The sequence below is a fragment of the Euleptes europaea genome, chromosome 19, assembly GCF_029931775.1.
Source record: "Euleptes europaea isolate rEulEur1 chromosome 19, rEulEur1.hap1, whole genome shotgun sequence".
NCBI lineage: Eukaryota > Metazoa > Chordata > Lepidosauria > Squamata > Sphaerodactylidae > Euleptes > Euleptes europaea.
Window position 1 is genome coordinate 4,352,992 of NC_079330.1, and position 17,460 is coordinate 4,370,451.

General features: G+C 44.0%; 1 protein-coding gene across 3 annotated transcripts in view; it reads left to right on the forward strand.

Moving 5' to 3' along the window:
- The first annotated feature begins 9,147 nt into the window (after positions 1 to 9,147).
- The window catches only part of RERE (arginine-glutamic acid dipeptide repeats), a 326,934-nt gene continuing 318,621 nt past the window's right edge, over positions 9,148 to 17,460 (forward strand). For all 3 annotated transcript variants that reach the window (XM_056865253.1, XM_056865254.1, XM_056865255.1), the window contains exon 1: positions 9,148 to 9,233. The gene's annotated coding sequence lies outside the window, so the exon portion shown is untranslated. The remainder of the gene's footprint in view (positions 9,234 to 17,460) is intronic.

The following is a 17,460-nucleotide window of genomic DNA, read 5'->3' on the forward strand; positions in this document are numbered from 1 at the left end:
TGCCAAGAGGCGCTCGGCACTTTTACATGTCTGCTAAGGGTGACTGCTGTAATGGCTGCGTGTCTGTGGCGATCGTTTTTTGCTGCTCACGCTGTTACAGAGCAGCTGGGCATATAAGTGGCCGTTGATGTGCAGTCAGGCTCCTGGGCGTCCCGTTTCATTGTGTTTAGCAACTTCCAGAGTGTACCTCTTAATCTGTGCGGCAAAAACAAACAGGGAGTCTTGTGCTGCTTTAAGATTACCATCTTTATTGTGGTGTAAACTTGTGGCTACAACCTGCTTCGTCAGATACTTGTGTGTATACCTGAGTGTTCCGGAAGCTACAGCTAGTACAAGAATGCTGGGGCTAGACTGCTGGTTGGGGCCAGCTACTGAGAGCATGTGGCCTTATACTCCAGCAGTTGTATTGGCTACAGAGCATGTGACTGTATAGTACAGCAATTACATTGGCTACAGATCTGTTCCCAAACCCAATTAGAATCATAGAGTTGGAAGGGACCACCAGGGTCATCTAGTCCAACCCCCTGCCCTATGCAGGAAATTCACAACTACCTTCCCCCCCCACACCCCCAGTGACCCCTACTCTGTGCCCAGAAGATAGCCAAGGTGCCCTCCCTTATGATCTGCCCAAGGTCATAGAATCAGCATTTCTGACAGATGGCCACCTAGCCTCTGCTTAAAAACCTCCAGGGAAGGAGCGCTTACTACCTCCCAAGGAAGTCAATTCCACTGAGGAACTGCTCTAACTGTTAGAAAATTCTTCCTAATGTCTAGACGGAAACTCTTGATTTCAGCCTGTTGGTTCTGGGGCAACAGAAAACAACTGCATCATCCTCTATGTGACAGCCCCAAGTACTTGAAGATGGTTATCATATCCCCTCTCAGTCTTCTCCTCTTCAGGCTAAACATACCCAGCTCCTTCAACCTTTCCTCATAGGTCTCCAGACCCCTCACTATCTTTGTTGCCCTCTGGACACGTTCCAGCTTGTCAAGGTGGTGTTTTTTGTCCTTTAAAACCCTGCATGGCTTGGGACCAGGGTACCTGGGGGACTGTCTTCCCCCATACATTCTGGGTGGGAATTAATATAGGGAGATGTCCTCCTATCACCAATTTAAGAAGGTCATCTGGTGGGAGGGCCTTCTCGTGGCAGCCCCACAATCCTGGAAAAACATCCCCAGGGAAGTGCACCTGGCCCCCTCACTTTCAGTCTTCAGGAGGCAGTTGAAGATGTTTTTATTTAGGACTTCATTTGATTAATTTGGTTCATTTATTGGCAGTCCTAATTGGAAGATTTTTGGTCTTTTTGGTGTTTTTTTAAATAACTTCTATTTACATAGTAAGTTGCCTTGAGTTCCACAAGGTAGTAAAGCAGCTAATGTTTTAAAAAAAAACTGGTAGTTGCTAAAGATATGCGGACGTGGCTGTCGAGGCAAAAAGAGCAGGGTTAAAAGGCCATGAAATGAAACAAGTACGTGTTGTGGCATTCCTATATAGAGCAAAAACGGGCAGTCATTGATAACAGAATTTCCCCTTTAGCGTGAGTTCAGGCCAGCCAGTTGCTTAAAATCAGACTTCCAGATCTCTTCAAGCACCATCGATAAGGTAATAAATTAATTCAGCGTGCATTTTTGCTGTGGACGCTTTACAAAGTTGCATGAAAGTTAAAATAGTTTAAAAACAATTGCTTATGGAATTCTTGAACATACAGGGATTGTGTATCATTCACACTCTTCTATGTATAAGATGTTTCAGCACTGAATGTTTCCCACATCCGGTGTAACACTGACCACAATTTTGTGTTGGTGTGGAGCATTTCAGTGCCCCCTTGTGGACTGCGAGGGACATAGCATCCCTTGCTGTTGTATTCATTTTTAAGATGGTGTGAACAAGGTAAGCAAACCAAAGGCTTGAACTTTTCAGAAACTCACTGAGCTACAAAGTACATTTTCCAACAGTCACCTGACATTTCTCTCTTAAGGATGGTGGCGCTTTTCCCCTCCAGAAAACTGCATGGTTTTGAGAACTAATCTCTCAAGGCAAAGAGTTGTAAATTAGGGCAGAAAAACTTCCTTCGTTAAGCAGGTGTTGACAGCATGTGTAAGCTGCAGTTTACAAGTCTAGACTCTTGCGTGCATAGTTCTCTCAGCGTTTTGCTTTGACACAAGAACCTAGTCCTTAAGGCAGTCTGCAATGATAACCGTGAGGGTAAATAGGGTTGGGAGCCAGAAGAAGCTTGCAGCGAGATTCCCGGCAATCAAGGGTGGGGTGTCATTTCCATCTCTTGCGCAACTCCTAGCCCTTTCCTACTGCCTAGCAGAAACAGCAACAATTATTATGCAAAACGTGTATGTGGGATTTCAAATCAATTTGCATCATGTATATATATGCGGTGGGAAATTAGGGTGGGGTGTTCACAGGTCACAGTTTATTTTGCTTCATACAGAACCAGCATACACTGTGAGAAACTGATACAGAGAGCATGTACAGAAACTTGCTTTTGATCTATAGGTGTGTAATTAGGGAGGTGCTAGCTAAGAGAGCCCCATGGTGCAGAGTGGTAAGCTGCAGTACTGCAGTCCAAGCTGTGCTCGCGACCTGAGTTCGATCACAACGGAAGTTGGGTTTCAGGTAGCCGGCTCAAGGTTGACTCAGCCTTCCGAGGTTGGTAAAGTGAGTACCCAGCTTGCTGGGGGTAAAGGGAAGATGACTGGGGAAGGCACTGGCAAACCAACCCATAAAGTCTGCCTAGGAAACTTGGGGATGTGACATCACCCCATGGGTCAGGAATGACCCGGTGCTTGCACAGGGGACCTTTTCCTTTTTTTTTTTTTTTTTAGCTAAGAGAGCTTTATTCCAGTATTATGATCTTATCTCTTCTCTCCTATCCCCATATGCTCCTTGCCCTTCACTCCTCTTGCTTCACCACCCTGTCAGCTAAAGATCTGCTGCTTACTCAAGCTATGCTGCCTCTTCTCACTTCCTTCAGAATCTTTCTTCAAAACCCACCTCTTTTGAGAAAGTTATGCCACAGTCCATTCGTTCCCATTACACTGAAAGGACCCCGAATGTAGGCAATTTAAATTAATGCATATTCTTGACCCGTTGATTCCCTACCTTCTGTTGCTACCATTGTGTTTGTCTGATTGTAAACACTTGGGGGCGAGGACCTGCTTTTTAAACTCAGTAAAGTACCATGTGGTTTGGTGCTACATAAATTACTTAGAGCTGCACCAGTAACACATTCCTCCTGGGTGCTTAAAAAAAGAAGAGTTGGTTTTTATATGCCGACTTTCTGTATCACTTAAGGAAAAATCAAACTGGCTTGAAAGCACCTTCCCTTCCCCACAGGGGAAGGTAGGCGGGGTATAGGTTTTTGCTAACTCCTTCCTTTGTAGGGGCTGGGACTGCAATCCCTTTTTAAGTATCATTCCCTCCATTAATTGGCATAGTACTGCAACATCTAAATAAAACAATGAAATATATTTATTATAAAGTGCTTAAGCATTCATTAAAAACAAGCCCATATGGCAGCAGATACAAGGTTGATACTCTAAAACCACATGCCAAATGCGTTTTGGCCCTCAGGCCTTCTTCAGTGGTCTAATACAACATATTTTGCACACATAGAGGTGGTTTTCCCTTGCCTGCCTCTGCATACTGATCCTGGACTTCCTTGGTGTTCTCCCATCCAAGTACTAACCAGGGCCTGCTCTACTTCGCTTTGGGCTAGCCTGGCCATCTCTTCTTTACTGCTGAGTGACAATTTGTAGATTTGCAGGAAGAGAGGCCACTCTGGTTGTAACTGGATGAAGTATGCATTGTGAGCTCGCCTGAAGGCCTGTGCATGGAGGTAAAAAGTTCATGCCCACACCACCAAAATGTGGGACATGATAACCCTCCTCCGGGCCTGGAAATCGGGCAGTTTGGACCTCAGTCCTGTCCACCATGTTTTGTAATAAGAATGTATTTCCAGGCCTGGAGTATGACTGATTGGCAGCTGCCACTAGCAAAGTCCTGGCATCAGCAGAGATGGAACAGAGTTGGAGGGCATGACATGGGCTGCCCGCAGGAATGTGATTTTAAGCTATCTGAGGGTGAAGATGAAGGAAGCCGCCCAGCTGCTCAGGAGGAGGATGCAGTCACTTTCTCTGCTTCGTCTATTTTGTGTCTCAGCCACAAGCCACTAAAGTGTATACATTATGAAAATAATAATTACCAGCCTTGGACTCAAGTTGCCACCTTTTTCCTGTGGCAGCGTTCCTGGGCCTTTAAATGCTGCACAATGAGCAGGAACATTCAACCACAGAACCTTCAACCATCCTCCTGTTTCTATGCTGGGGGAGGGGGTGATAATTACTGATTTAATTTTGGCTGGCCTGCCAGACAAAGCAGTGGCAACGCAAAAGGGAGGCCAAGTCAAGCACTGCCGGTTTCCCCATTGGCTGCTGACTAAACTCAGTTGGACCACAAATTCATCGTGTAGATAAATCACAGGGTGAAATGTGTTCAAGGGTTGTTGTTTTAGGATAAACCGATGGTCTAAAGAGCCCCTAGGGGAGGTGGCGGTTGCAAACAGACTTGAGTAACTGGGGGGGGTGGGGTGGCTTTTTTAAAAATGATGTTATCACAGTGGAATTTGAAATCTGTTTATGTGTAAGCAGGCATGTTGACATCAATTCACACAAAAAAAGAAAGGAAAAAAAGGGTGTACCAGCCCAAATTGTCAGGGAGTGGAGGAAGGTCATTTGCAGAAAGCCAATCAGAATATTATACGGTAAGCTAATCACCATATTGACATTTGCCTGTTTAATTAGCCTTTCATTCCGCTTTTACGGCGTGCTGAGGAAAGGCTGTGTGACTCATCCATCATGATCGGAAGCTGAGTTGCAATTTCCTGATTGCGGAATAAATTTTTGATGGTCTTTTTTCTTTAATTGGATGGGATGAACTGGCCCTTCTCGGGCTTAGAATGGGGAATAGAAATTGTTGTACTACTTAGCAGTGTGGTCTCCTTGTACGTGTGTGTTGTGTGAGCACGTGTGTAGAATTTAAAATTTATTACACTTTGAATGAAGGACTTTGAATCTGGGTCTCCCCCATCCTAGTCTTTCTAATCACTATTGGCTGTTTGTATAAGTGTCTGCAGGATGTGGAATGGTATGGTATAGCCTGATCTTGTCAGATGTTGGATGCTAAGTAGGGTCTGTACTTGGATGGAGGGGGGCCTCTGAGGAAGACTCTGAAGGTAATGGCAAACCACCTCTGCTTCTCACCTTCCTTGAAAGCCCCTTGCTGAGGTCTCCATAAAGTTGCGACTGGACAGCAAATACGTATGTGTTTGCATTTACAAGGGGCACAGAAATCATAATAATGCAGGGGTACATATATGTGCCTGTATATCTCCCATGCATTTATTTATTTGAGGTGGACATTTTGATTTTGTGCTTATGAAGCAGCATAGAATTGCATTAATAAATGAACAATATATGTATGTGTTCAGAAATTCTAGTAAAGATAATAGGGTGTGTTTAAATAGACACAATCTTTTGCATTAGTGGCTATTTCACAATTATCAAGTGTCATAAATTATCTAAATGGTTGTGTATGGGATATATATTCACACACACACACATTTCACAATTCTGAGGTGCCAAGAGAAATGATTTTAATATGGGGTGTGTATACATAGTTATACCTATGTATAACTTTATATTTATATTATATGCTCTTTATATTACAGCAAATTTTCCTCAATTACAGGGTGGGCAAGAAATTATCTTCATAGGTGTATGGTTTTGTTTTTTGAATGCTGCACGTTTATAAGGCTCTCGATAAGCGGGTAGATCACGATGGGTAGCCATGTTAGTTTGTCACTAGCAGCAGAAAAGAGCAAGAGTCCAGTAGCACCTTAAAGACTAACAAAATTTCTGGCAGGGGTATGAGCTTTTGTGAGCCACAGTTCACTTCTTGGATACAGCTAGAATGTGAGTCCATCTATCCTTAAGTAGAGAAGAGTGAATTAGACACACAATAGCAATGTAAATGTCAAAAGCAAGTAAATGGCATTAGCAGGCGTGATTAGATTAGGTATGATATGCAGACGGGAAGTGTAGGCCTAGAGAAATCAGCATTGGTAATGAGACAGGAATCCCAGGTCTCTATTCAGTCCAGGGGACTTCATTGTCTATATCTGAACTCTGTATCTGAAGAAGTGAGCTGCGGCTCACGAAAGCTCATACCCTGCCAGAAATTTGGTTAGTCTTTAAGGTGCTACTGGAGGTAGGGGGAGGTAGTTGTGAGTTTCCTGCATTGTGCAGGGGGTTGGACTAGATGACCCTGGTGGCCCTTCCAACTGTATGATTCTTGCTCTTTTCTATTGATACGTGTTATTTATTAAGCTAATTTACATGCTACCATGTTTATTGATTAAGAAACACACGCCCAGCCAGGATCCAGGTCAGCAGGCCCACCAAGGGCACAGGGCACCTTCACATCCATTTGCCCAGCGCCACCCTGAGCAGAGTTACACCTTTCTATGGGCACAGAAAAGGTTTCACTGTGTTCAGGATAACACTGTGATGGTGGCATCACAACACATCTGGATGCAAACGTTGAGGGATATATCTCTCTCCCCTTGATGCACTGTTTTACTTTTACTTTTTGAATTGTCTGTTCAGGGTTCAAATAAATCAATTACAGGGTGGGTGCAAAATGATCTTCATCGGTGTGTGTGGTTTTGTTTTTTTGAGCACTGCACGTTTACAAGGCTCTCTTGATAAGCAGGTATTATTTTTTAAGATAATTTACGTGCTGCCATGCGCAGAGATTAAAAACACACACGCCCAGCCAGGGTCCAGGTCAGCAGGACCGCCACGGGCACCTTTACATCCGTTTGCCCAGCGCCACCCTGAGCAGAGTAACACCTTTCTGTGGGCACAGAAAAGGTTTCACTGTGTTCAGGCTGGCACTGTGATGGTGGCGCCACAACACAGCGGGATGCCAACGGAGAGGGATATTGGTAGGGTTGCCAGGTTTTGGGGGCGGGGTTTGGGGAGGGGAGGGGCTTCGATGCCATAGAGTCCAATGGCCCAAACGGCCATTTTTCTCCAGGTGAACTGATCTCTATCGGCTGGAGATCTGTTGTAATAGCAGGAGATCTTCTGCTATTACCTGGAGGCTGGGGGAGAAATAGACACCACTGTACTAGTATCGGGGAGATTAGGAAATCAGTACAGGAGCGAAATCAAGTTTGAAGTGCAAAAATATCTTTATATGCTACTGTGTCTAACCTTATACATCAATATGCTAAGACAACTATAAAATGCATACAACACACAAATACAACAATAAAACAGACATACAATCAACCACCTCAAAGGTGAAGAAAGAAAGGGAACAGTTCGTATATGACGTGTCTCTAAGAGTGCAAACATCATTCTTCTGCGCTCTTCTCGATGCAGGTAGGTAGAATATCAATATTCAATGAGGAAAAACTTCATGGAGGAAACTTCATGGATAAAACTTCCTCCACGAAGTTTTTCCTCATTGAATATTGATATTCTACCTACCTGCATCGAGAAGAGCGCAGAAGAATGATGTTTGCACTCTTAGAGACACGTCATATACGAACTGTTCTTTCTTTCTTCACCTTTGAGGTGGTTGATTGTATGTCTGTTTTATTGTTGTATTTGTGTGTTGTATGCATTTTATAGTTGACTTAGCATATTGATGTATAAGGTTAGACACAGTAGCATATAAAGATATTTTTGCACTTCAAACCTGATTTTGATCCTGTACTGATTACCTGGAGGTTGGCAACCCTAGATATTGGCCATTTATGCATGGGAGGGGTTTTGCCTTGGATTTGCCCTTCTCTAGATGCATTTTCCCCCCATCCATATTCTCAAAGCTCAACAATAAGCCCCCTTGCAGAGTTTGGAGAATTCAGATGGGGGGAAATGTGCATCTAGAGAGGGGCAAATCCAAGGCAAAACCTCCTGGGCATAAATGGCCATATTCTCTCTCTCCTTGACGCGCCTTTTTATTTATTTATTTTTTGAAATTTTTTTTAATTCGGGATACAAATGAAATCCTAAATTACGCTGTAGGAAAAGAAGCCTCTGAGGGAAATGAATAAACGGCTATGAGGGAAGGAGTCCTGTTAGCCTGTGAGGCGCCCCTCCCCCCCCTCCAAACGCCTCCCCTCAAGGGGCCGAGCGCGCCAACCGTCACGACGCACCGCAGGCCCCGCCCACCCGCCTCCTTCTACCCGCCCAATCAGAGCCCTCCTTCTTTCCCTACCTCTTTCTCACCACCCTCCTTTTCATTAAGGGCGAGGGGGAAAGGGGTGGTGGAAGGGGGGGGGGTTTGAAATCACACACACAACCGCCTCACACTTCTGTCCTCCTCCCTGATTGGCTCCTTCTCCTTTGCCGGGGTCATGAGGTCTCTCCCCCTCGCCAGCGCCGGGTACTGGAGCCAATGAGGGAGCGCGATGTTGGCATGTGGCGACACTGGCCTGTCTGGGAGGTGGTTGCTGGGTGTCTCTTTGGTTGTGTGAGGAGGAGGAGGAGCAGGAGGAGGAAGAAGGCGAAGAAGAAGCCCTGGCTGCTATTATTATCATTTATCACTGCTGCTTCTCGTGGCTGTGTCTCCCCTCACCCCCTTTTGCATGTATAGCTCCCCACAGAGAGAAAAGAGGAGGGAGTGCATTGAATTCTGGCTGGATTATTCCCTCCCCTCCTTCATACTCACCCAACCCCTTTATAGCTTTCTCCCTCAGCTCCACTGCCTGCCTCCTCCTGAATCTCTTTCTCTTTCCCTGAGCACATTGTCTCTTCCCCCAACAAGCTTCCAGTCTCCCCTTCTCTTTTTTTTTAATGCTTCCCCTTATTGAAATGCTTGAAAACCTTGCTCCATGAGCATCATACAAACCTACTGAGCCAATTTTGGGTTTCCCCCCTTCTCTCCCCCCCCAAATCGCTCCCATTCATAATAAAAGCTCCTAGTCCTCTAATATCTTCATCTCCCTCTCTTGATTGGAGCTCCCACAGGCTCTTCCTCTTGTTCTTTCCTCCCCTAATCATTAATACATATATTTCAGCCCCCCTCCCTCCATATTCTCTTTCTCTTGCCTCTCCCCCCTTTTCTTCTTCTTTTAGACCTTTGGGATTTCTCCACCTCCCACCATCACCAGAGAAACCCTACTGATGGTGTAATTCATAAGGGGAAGGTAAGTAAGGAAGTTGCTGGCTTTGATTCCTTTTGTGTTATGTTGTTTTGGATCTTTTGCCTTTTGGTTTTTGCAGGAAGGGATGGGTGTGTGTGTCAAGAGGGTTTCTGGGTTTTCTTTTTAGTTGGAGAGGAGAAAGGGACCCTTAAACATCAGTGTGGTGGTTTCATATACGACTAAACAAAAAAAAGAGTGGGGCAGGAATTTGAGACTTTTTGTTTTGTTTATGTGCTTCGGTCATGAACATGTGCAAATCTCTTAAATTTGGTGTTCAGTTTTCCCCTCCTTCTGTGAAGGGTGTAAAGGAAATAATGTTTTTGTTGTTATGAATTGGAATCAATGCATTTCCTCTGATGCCTCTTGAATGAATCTGGGGAGTCCTTGTGGATGCATTCCCAAAAGACGTTTAAAATGTCGGTTTGTGACATTGTTTTCTTCTGCCCCTTCTGGTGCTGTTGACCTCTGTTTAGATTTATGGCTTAGTGTTTTTTTTGGGGGGGGGGGATACTGTGCAGTATCGTAAACCTAGAAACATTTTAGAATGATGTTTTGGAAATAATTGGCTTGTGGGGTGAAGGGGCAGGGAGAAACTCTGTAGCATAGGAAGGATTCAAACTTACCTAAGTAAAATATTGTCGAAGGCTAAGTAACCCCCTCCGCCTGTTTTTCTCCTTTAGGACTACCTGCGCTTGAACTGTTTTAGTTGGGAGTAAATGACCCCTGTGTGTAAGAAGCTTGTGAAAGAATCTTCTTTCTTAGATAAAGGTGGATCAGGGAACTTATGCTCCTTTTCTGAATGTATTGTGTAGAGAGCTCTGTTTTAGAGAGGACATGAAGGGAAATGTGTTTAAAATGCTTGCCTCATCAGCGTTAAAGGAGGAAGAACATGTATCCACACATGAAATGTATGTATAACTGTGGGGTTCTCTTATATATTTTTACTTTTTGTACTTTTTCTTCTCCTTTCTCCCTTTTAATGGTTGGGAAGATAATATGGGGGAAAGTTGGGAGACAAAGTAAAAGAGAGAGAAATCACAGGTTTAACTCCTGAAAACTATAGCTTTCGAAGAAGCTGACTGTAAGAAAACAATATGATTCATTCATTCGAGCATGTGGTTCAGCTTGGTTTATTTTTAAACACAGCCTTGCTGTTGCTTTTAACGTACTGACTGACTTAGCTGATTCCTTGCTTGTGAACAGTAGGCTGCGTGATTTTAAAGTATATATATTTTTTGGTTTGGTTTCTGATCTATTTGGTTGACATAAAATGAAACCAACAGTGCAATCCTTAGCCTCTTTACTCCAAAGAAAGTCCTACTGGTAATTTGTGGATAGTAATGCCCATTGAACATAGTAGAAGGGAGGATTTCTGGGCAAATGTAGATAGAATTAGATTGTAAAGTCATTGATATTGTTGTAACTGAGCATTTGGTCTCTTTAGTTTTATATTTGTGTGTCTGGAATGAAACACGTTTGTTTTTGAATTTAAAAAATCTCCATGAAGTAGCATGTTGTGTAGTATACAAACAATTGGCTCAGGTTATATGCATTTTACCACTTTGGAGACTTGTGGAGTTACTCTTATTGCTTTCTCTCTGCCATAGAATAACATGAACTGTATGCTATATCAGATGCTAAATATATGTTACAAGATTTTATATAAATACATAAATAAATATTTTTTTGGGAAGATGTGGGGAACTTGAAGGTTGGGGCAGCCTATATAATTTATCTGTGGAGTTATTTGTTTAAAGAATCTGTTGATGAAAAGTGAGTTACTGTTTTCCATCTGTAGTTTGCCCTGTTATTTATTTGCCAAGATTGTAGGCATGTTTTTTTTTTAATGACCTGTTGTGGGAGGGGAACAGTTTTGCTAATCTGTTAGTCTGTGATGGATGAAGGAAAGAGAGGGGCGCATATACACAATGGCTAGGGTGTGATCTCATTGTTCACTTCCATACTTGGGACCATGCTTTGCTTACAGACACACAGTCCTCCCCCATAAGCTGGGAAACATAGCCTCTCTCTAACCTGGCAACACAGAGGTTATGGGCTAGTGGAGGTGGAATGGGGAAGGAGATTGTGAGCTAACAGTAAAATGCTGTAAGGGGCCAATTATTAGACTGTGTGGGATGAGGAGATTTAGCACGCATATATGCAGAGAAGTGTGCTCATGTGTGTAAACTATTGTGAGATTAGAGTGGTATAGAGGTTTGCACAAACCATAAATTATCTTCATTTATTTTCCCTCGGTGAAGCATCATTCCCATTTTACAGAAGGCAAGGGAGTGACTTGTTAAAGGGATACTTACTGTAGACCTGGAACTTGAGCCTAGTCTCCTAGGTTGTAATGCTGTGGACCGCACAGGCATTTGTCTTTTTGTAAATGTGTTGGATTTGCAATTTATGGATTGTGTTCTCCAGTTAAGATGTCAGTGCTGGCTTTGTAGATATGGATTCTTCTTCCACCCAACCATAAATATTTGGGGCAGATGTACTTACTTTATTTTATCCCACTAGCCCTCCAGATAGTGAGTAGAGAAAAGGTTATTTGTCCAGGACTGCCTAGTGGACCTCATGGCTGAATGTGAATTTAAACATTCTGATATTAGCAGCTTCTGTTGTGTGTTTGGCTGAAGAACCATAAAGGGAAACTGAATCATCAGAACTTTGTGAGACTGAGGAAACAGTGGTTTCTCAGTTACAAGACAAGTCTGCATCGATCTGCCTACAGTAGGGATTGGCTGGCATTGTTAGTGTGCGGTCTCTTTGCTAGACTCCATGTGGTCCACCGGCGTGCCGTGTCTTTATAGGCTCTTGCAACAGTTAATACCGAATTAGTGCTCCTGAGTGTGCACTCTTGCTTAACAGCCTTGCTGGATCAGGCCACAGTCCATTTAGTCCAAGAATCTTTGCAAGAATCTCAGCACCACCTGGTGTGCTAGATGGTCCACCAGAAACTGTCCAGTTGACCACTGGTGCTTCTGCTTCCCTCACATTGTCTGCAGATAAAGTGTGGATGAAAAAATCTGGTCTTCTGCTTAGCTAGCTTTTACATCCCGTTGTAATACTTAACTTCTGAACATTCTTGGCACTTCTTCAAGTGCATAAGTTGTTGCTTCTCAGGCCCTTGGCAGTTTATGACAAATATTAACTAATCTCCTCATAATGAAATTCCATCTGTGCTGCTCTAGTAACCAGATTCACTTGGCTTTGAGTTCACAGCTCCTTTTGTTTTCTGTTGCGCTTGCATTCTCTGGCTTGCTTTTTAGATTGGTGCTTGAACTGTAGGGTTGCCAGTATAAGATGTGCATTGACCAAGAAACAGGTCAGTGAAGGAATTTATGCAAATGTGTATTCAGTTTTTTTTAAAAACTGAAACCCGTAGTGGGTGGTGCAATAGCTAGCTTCAACAAGTATTTCTTCTGCAGATTTAGATTACCGGTAATCTTACTTGTGTGTCTGTTGGCTTTTCTGGTTCACTGCAGAGGCTCAGATTTGAGACTCAAGGTGTGTCTTCCGATCATACAGTCTCACCTGTATGAGACTCAAGGTGTGTCTTCCGATCATACAGTCTCATTCTGTTGCCACCAGTGGCTTATCAAAGTGGGGTGTGAATGTAATGGCTTGTATTAATTTGTTTGCAGTTTCTCCTGCTTATGAACATGGGAGTTGCGTTTGGCTATCTTGGTTAAAATGACTAAACTGAGGCTATTGTACTTTGGGCACATTATGAGAAGACAAGAGGCACTGGAAAAGACAATCATGCTGGGAAAAGCTGAGGGCAGCAGGAAAAGAGGAAGACCCAACAAGAGCTGGATTGACACAATAAAGGAAGCCACAGCCCTCAATTTGCAAGATCTGAACAAGGCTGTTAAAGATAAGACCTTTGGAGGACGTTGATTCATAGGGTCACCATGAGTCAGAAGCGACTTGATGGCATTTAACACACACTGGTGATAGACCTTTAGTTTTTCAGTGATGTGATCAACTATAGAATCTGGGTTGGATCCAGTCTAAATTTTCCAATGGCATCATGGAACTTTGCTGTCTCCCTGTCCCAGCGTGGTGTAGTAGATAAGAGCTGTGGTATGGAGCGGTGGACTCTGATCTGGTGAACCAGGTTTGATTCCCCACTCCTCCACATGAGTGGCGGAGGCTAATCTGGTGAACTGGATTTGTTTCCCCACTCCTACACATGAAGCCAGCTGGGTGACCTTGGGCTAGCCATGCTCTCTCAGCCCCACCTACCTCACAGGGTGTCTGTTGTGGGGAGGGGAAGGTTTGATTCTCCCTTAAGTGGCAGAGAAAGTCGGCATATAAAAACCAACTCTTCTTCTTCCCACTGCAGTCTTCTATGAAATTCTGCTTCTGGGGAATAGAAGACCCTAAGGGATGACACACGGGAGGTCTGTGTTAAAAGGGGCATTTGGTGGAAATTGCCAATTTAGTCTGGATCCAAACCACTATTGGTTTCTAAAAGGCTGCGCTCTACTTCAAAGAATATGATCTGCATGGTTTGTGGCCAAGTAACTGGCACTGTTATGTGATTGAGATACCACCTTCAATGATTCAGACTTTCTCTTCTCTGCTCCCTTTGCTGATGGAGTATGAACCCATCATTATATGGGTTAAGGGGCACTTTAGAGATCGTAGTTTCAGCATAGCGCCTCTTCATACAAAATGGGAGATCTGTCTCTAAGTATCTTGGTGTTCTCAGTATTGATCTTCCATACTTTGTAGGACAGCCTCTGAGCCATCTAAATAGATATTGCCAGATTACAGATTATGGATGAAAGTGCAGGCTAAGATACTTGGCCGAGAGTAAACTCGAGTTTAGTGTAATGGGTGTGTGGGGGGAGGGGGGAACCATGTCTGCCACTGTGACCTCCTTAAGAGAAGGGCATAATAAACTGTAATTATTAAGATAAATACAATGCACTTAGCTATGTAGGGCATGCCTTCCCAGGGAGATACGTGTTTCTCCTGTCCGCCATCCTGCTTCTTCTGTGTTGCTTCCACACTCTGTGGGCTTTGTGCTATAGCGTTAATACAGTTGATTGCTTGAGGGCAGACCTCATATATTTTATACATTCTTAACTTCCTTCTTTGGTTGCTGTTTTCTGGGATCTCAAAATACCCCATGGGCCTCTGTCATCTTAATTATGTTTGGAGAAGCATAAGGTATGTGTTTTTTATTTTGGGAGGTCTGCAGTGACGTAATTGGCAAATCCCAGATACAGTAGAAATAATAGGAATGGAAGTTGGGCTAATGGCTCTCGTAGGCTGCTTGTGCTGTGTGCAAATCTGAAAGCGCCACTCAGTGTTCATAGGCGATAAGTGAAATTAAAGCCAATCTGAGCAGACAATGAGCTTGAGTACGAAGAGATTGGGGGAAGGGGGAGGGACGTGCAGTAACACAGCCTAAATTGATTTGGGCTTTATTCTGCATCCCCCGCAAAATGCCTCACTTATTATGGATTCATATGGCCATTTGCACTAACGGGAATTACGTTTGTGCCATGGTGATTTTGGGGGCCAGAATTCAGTTTGATTCTCTCCTTCGAGACTCCAGATGGGTGAATGCAATAACTGGTTGACTTGATCTCTGTAACATGATTTTGCCCCCCCCCCCACGCACACCCACAGATAAAAGAAGAGAGAGAGAGAGACTGGAACTGCACTTAGTGTTCTGCAATAAAAGGAGCAAGTGCTTCTAGCCCTGGTAGAAGCAGTCTTGTGTGTTTGTGTTTTAACAAGAGCCCTATTTAGGTTTAAGCTAGCGTTAAATGGTTAGTAATTCTGGCTTCACCCCAGGAGGGTAGGTGGCATAATTCTTGGTTGGCCTGGGCTGTTGGTTTTTCTGGTTGCCCCCAGCAAGGGGTACCTTCTCTGTGATGTTGCGTTGAGCTTTGGAAACACTTGGGTGCCTTCTGAAGCACAGCACGAGGCCAGAAACCAGCTCCCTGCCCTTCTCCCATTGAGGTACAGCAGTGGGAGAAGGTGCTTTCTATGGAAGGCAAATGCATGGTCCCTTGCTCCCTCATCCTAATTCATTCCCATGTGAGCCAGGATGGAGGCAAAGGGCTCTTCAGCTCTCAGCAGCTCTGCATTAATAGCAACAGAGGTTTTGGCAGAGCTCGGCTCACTTCATACCTCCACTGCGGCCTCCTCTCCACGAACAAAAAAGATAAGCAAATGGGAAGGAGCATCTGAGGAACATGATGCTGTTAGGGCTCTTCCAAGGCCTCTGCTGCTGTTCACGCTGTGCAAGAGCAATTTAAAGAGCATTTTGTGCCTTAGCTGACATGGGAGAAAGCAGCGGGGGTGCATAGTGGGGAGGGAGCATTCCTTTTTGAGAAATAAGGCTTCATTGAGGGACAGGTAAGAGCTGCCAGCTGCTTCTTTCTAGCTTAGAGGTGTCACAGAACTTGCCCCCTGTCATTCTTCTTCTCGGGAGTGTGGCCCAGTTCCTACACCGTTCTGTGGCTTTGTCCTGTCCACCACTGTCACAACCCCTCTTCTGTAATTGATTGTTTGTGCAATTGCTCATTCGGTAGGATTGCTGGATTGTGTGCAAATTTCTATTGTACATTTTGGGGCTCGTAAAGGTCCCCTGTGCAAGCACCGGGTCATTCCTGACCCATGGGGTGATGTTACATCCTGACGTTTACTAGGCAGACTTTGTTTACAGGGTGGTTTGCCAGTGCCTTCTCCAGTCATCTTTCCTTTACCCCTAGCAAGCTGAGTACTCATTTTACCGACCTCGGAAGGATGGAAGGCTGAGTCTACCTTGAGCCGGCTACCTGAAACCAACTTCCGTTGGGATCGAACTCAGGTTGTAAGCAGAGCTTGGACTGCAGTACTGCAGCTTACCACTCTGTGCCACAGGGGTTCCTAGCAACCAATAAAAGGTTGCACTGATATAGAGGACTTATGCTGAAGAAATGCTTGCTGCCTGTTTTCAAGAGGGTTCCTCTTCGCCAAAAGGAGAGGGACATGCTTGAGAAATGGGAAAATCTATCTGAAAGAGGAAGGAGGCGTAATAGGAGGTCTGGTAGTTGGCATATTTCCTGTAATGCCATTGTAGGTAGGACATAACAGCAAAACAATAACGTTGGCCTTGATGGAGTTTGCATGTGCCTGACAGAATACAGTGCTCTTTAAACTCTTACTTTGAACACCAAGAATCACTTGAGCTTGGTAAAGCTCAGGGAAGTTGAAATGTGATTGTACATCAATCTTTATTTAATTGATTTATATCCTGCCTTTTTGCCCAATGGGGATCCAAAGCAGCTTATGTCATTCTCCTCTCCTCCGTTTTATCCTCACAACAACCCTATGAGGTAGGTTAGGCTGAGAGTGTGTGGCTGGCCCAAGGTCACTCATTGAGCTTCCATGGCACAAGTAGGGATTCAAACCTGGGTCTCCCAGGTACTACTCCGACAACACTCTTAACCACCACACACACTGGCTCTCTTCCTGCATGGCCATCTGTTGATTAAAACAAAACCCATTGCGAGTCCGTACTCTTTTTAAAAACTGTTTTTCACCTGTACATGCCAACATCATGAGAAGGATTGAAAAGCACGTTTGAATGCACTTTTTCTATCTGTGTTGAGAAACATAGGGAATGCCTGGCCTGGTATCTGAGCTGAAGAAGCTATGAACCTATGAAGAAGGCTTATGCTGAGTTGGACCCTTGGCCTGTCAAGGCCCGGATTTTCCTCTCTAGCTCTTCAAGGTCTCAGGTAGAGGTCCTCCTTAGCCTCTTATCCATGACTCCTTTTAACTGAAGATGCTGGGAATGGAAACTGCAATCTACTAAAGGCAAAATATGTGCCTTATCATTGAGCTGTAGAGATCTCCTCTTTATGGAGCCATACCTTTGTTGCTTGCAAGTTTGCTGTTTGAGTGAAAACAGATTCATTTTTTGTTTTTTTGGCTGGCGGTAGTTGGCAGAATGAAACTGACTTTCAAGTATAATTTTTATGACATGCTTTTTTGCTTTCTTCCTGTAGAGGTGACCTGTGTGATTCATCTGTTTTTCAGGCTTTAGGAAATGGAACTGATTTAGTGTTATGAGATTGTATCAAATTAGTTGTGAGTTCTTTCGAGTAACAGAGTTATGGAAAACACCTGGGTTTTTTGCTTTGAAATATCTAGTACACAGTTGATGATTATCCTTGCAAGCTGTGTGGGAAGGATAACAACACAAAAGACCTCT